Below are 3798 nucleotides of genomic sequence, written 5' to 3' on the forward strand. Positions count from 1 at the left end.
TATGTAAGGCCACACTTAGAATACTGTGTCCAAGCAGCTAGTCCATGTCTGAAAATGGATACTAACTCACTTGAGAGTGTCCAGCGTGTGGGGACGAAATTAGTGATGGGTCTTTCTAAACTCCTTTACGATAAGCGTTTAAAACGTCTAAACCTTTTCCCATTGTCTTATCGTAGGACGCGAGGTGACCTTATACTGGCATTTCGTATCCTTAATTATTATTTGGGTGTTAATATGTCTTATCTTTTTGCTCCCTCCAGCACTGATAATCTCCGAGGTCATAGCAAGAAGATTCACAAACCGCGATCTAATAAACTAAAGATAGGGTCCCGTTTTCCTCATCGAGTGGTAAATGACTGGAAGGCATTACCCGAACGAGTGGTACCAGCCCCATCAGTGAACATTTTCAAAGAGAAGCTTCAATGGAAGGCAATATGTCAGAATTAACACAGGTTCATCAACCTACTATCCTTATTACTGAAGAATGAAGACTGGACGACTCTTCAGCGACGCTAAAAAGACCTTGAGAATGTTCACCTAAATACTACGGCTAAATGAGGGTTAGAAACCAGTGTGAGGAATTAGAATTATGATTTACAGTTGGTGATTAAGATTATGAATTGGATTTAGGGTTTAACATCACGAATCGACATCAGCTATAATGCCAAAACTCTATTTAACCAAATGGATGACTGAATTTCGCGCCAAAATTCAAGACCTGTCATCGTAAATCAGATTGGTTCGTCCATAAATTATAATCTCGTCAGAGTTTTCTTATCACATTTTTAATCAACCAAAAATTGTAATGGAAAAGTGAATTAATAATTTTTACCGATTAATCTAACAGCAGAATGAATTGTAAGCAAAGATGGATAGTGGCTAGCAGTGGAATCCAGGACGCGCGTTTGGTTCAGCTGGATGGACACCTGCATCACAGAGTTGATGTTCACTCTGGGACGAAACGCGCTTCCTGGATTCTACTGCTAGCCGCTATCTATCTTTGCTTACAATGCTTGTGAATTAAGGCTATATCGAGGCAATGCGCACAGTATGCACATATGCCAATTAGAGACTGACCAGTTGCAATCCTAAACATCAATAGGAAGATTCAAACAAACAATACTAAGTGAAGCAGAATGAATTGTCCAATAAGTTTACTTCAAGATATGATGATTAGGTCGTTTTAAGTATCAGTAAAAATATAAACATTAATTACATTATATTGGTAATTTGACAAATGAGGATTAAATACAGATCCAGGTTCAGAGTTTCCTGTTGACTACTAAAATCTAGATCCAGGACTTCATGTGGACTACCCCTAACCACTATCTTTTCAAAGACGGATTTCCTTAAAAATACGAATTATTTAAGTATTTAATTAAATATTTTATTAGAGAAGAATCTAAATTAATACCTGAATTCTATTATAAACTAATTTATCTGATAAGAAAAGATGGATAGTGGCTAATAGTGGAATCCAGGACGCGTGTTTCGTCCTATTTAGGACTCGTCAGCTGGATATACCTGCATCTCAGAGTTGGTGTTCACTCAATGGGAAGATTCAAACAAACAATACCAAGTGAATTTAAACTTCACCCAATTGCACAAACAAGTGGCTATCACGACTCAGTAGATAAGTGTATAATGTGATGGCATTTGAAGCGAACGTCACTGGGTTCAAATCCCAGAGTGAAGATCAACTCTGAGATGCAGGTACATTCAGCTGACGAGTCCTAGATAGGAAGGAACTCGCGTCTTATTAATTCAACAATAATATCATTATAAGCAAAGATAAATAGTGGCTAGCAGTGGAATCCAGTTTGACGCGAGTTTCTTCCTATTTGGGATGGACACCTGCATCTCAGAGTTAATGTTCACTCTGGGACTCGAACGCTGTACCGTTCGCTTCAAATGCCATTGCGTTATCCACTTAGCTACTGAGTCCCGATAGCCACCTGCATTCCTAAATAACAATGGGAAGATACAAGTAAACAACACCAAGTGAATGAATGTCTTTATGTTTAGATCTAAATTGTTGGAGTTCAATTTCTCAAAGATCATAAGTTTCATCAACATTATAAATTAATTCTTACTAATAGTTTTCAATGAATGTAAAATCTAGATTATTCGCTTTGTTTTTTAACTAATTTTTTAAACTGTTTCAATTTTATATAGTTGAGATCATGAGTCAATTGAAGCTAGACCACCATGAAAAACCTGGAAGCACTGGACGGCCGTTTCGTCCTATTGTGGGACTCCTCAGCAGTGCGCATCCACGATTCAATCGACTCGTGATCTCAGCTATATAAAATTACTAAAATCTCCACAAAACCCCCTTCTGATGTTTCAATTTTACTTGTAGTGACCTACTTTTATGACGAGAACGAGATTGGTATAATGGAAACAATTATTATCATAACCAATTGTGCGAGTGATTGTTTTACTGTACCTGTTTGTTCAAGTGCACAAAACACACACACATTATTCCGTTGCCTGTGACCTTGCACGAACTCGCATATGCTCGGTAGTTCCACTTGTACACTTTGGCACGATCTCAGTATTTTTTAGATACCACGAGATCGTCAACAAATATGTCTTATTTCAACCTTCAACTGACTTTTGGTTTTTGGCCTACGGAGGGATACAACCTAATACCTGACAGGTAATTTTCCTGTAGTGGTGACCATAGTCAATCGCGACTCGACGCCAACTACATACTATTACACCTTTCTGAGTTGAATGATCTTTATATTTAACTAATAATGAACAATTCATAATTAAATCAATCTGTGATTGTTTATATAACCTACAATAAAAAGATTTGGATGATATCTGCCTATCTGAGCTTTACATCATAGTCTACTTTACGACTCCACTTCAATTAGTAGAAAAGTATTTATTTATTTATTTGAACACATAAATATTAGTACAAAGGGGAACCAGATATATATGCGCTACACAAATCTCATTCGATCCCTGTGAGGGCTGTGATACTGCCCGGGTGATTTGCAAAATGTTCTTCAATTGCCTCAGGCTTCATTGTTCCTGGATTTTCACACAAATTGCTTTTTATTTTTGTTCTTCTCTTCTTGATCTCAATCTTCTGCTGTCAGATATTCTATTCCTTACTCACCATATATACTACTTATGTTGATATCAGTAGCTCACACCACACACCATTGGTTTGGAATCAGGATTTTCCAACTCCCCTAGGTGGACTCACCGTGTCCACCGACCCGCTTAAAGCTCTGGACATTTGCCTTTTGTCCTCTCAATTTCGTAAACAATATCCCCACCACGAGAAGGTAGTGAGTAGGAGTTTCCTGGCAGTGGCTGTATACGCGTGGCCACTTGAGAGCATTTGGAGAGGGAGAGCGGACTCTCCCCACTGTCGGCCGTACCAGGGCATTTGGGGGCTGTAGAAAAGTAAAGTAGTAGGATTCCAAACCTGCAAACAATCATTAATAATCAATTCATGGATTGTTAGGTATTTCACTTAACTCTTATGATGATCCCTATCTCAGTTGATATCAATGATGTAACTACTGTAAATCAAGTAAATCTAAGTAGAAATTTCATCGTAGTTACGTAACTTACAACAATGTATTACTATGTAGAAACAGGACTGAGGACCTTCGTATCTTTACTATTTAGGTAAGAAATTAGAATTCGACCCTCTATTTTTTTCTAACCTATATGATTATCAGAAGGGGTTTTGTGGAGATTTAGTATATTCATAGTTGCAAACGTGAGTCAATTGAAGCTAGACCACCAACGAAAACCTGGAAGCACTGGACG

This window comes from Schistosoma mansoni, chromosome 2 (genome assembly GCF_000237925.1).
Source record: "Schistosoma mansoni strain Puerto Rico chromosome 2, complete genome".
NCBI classification, from domain to species: Eukaryota; Metazoa; Platyhelminthes; class Trematoda; order Strigeidida; family Schistosomatidae; genus Schistosoma; species Schistosoma mansoni.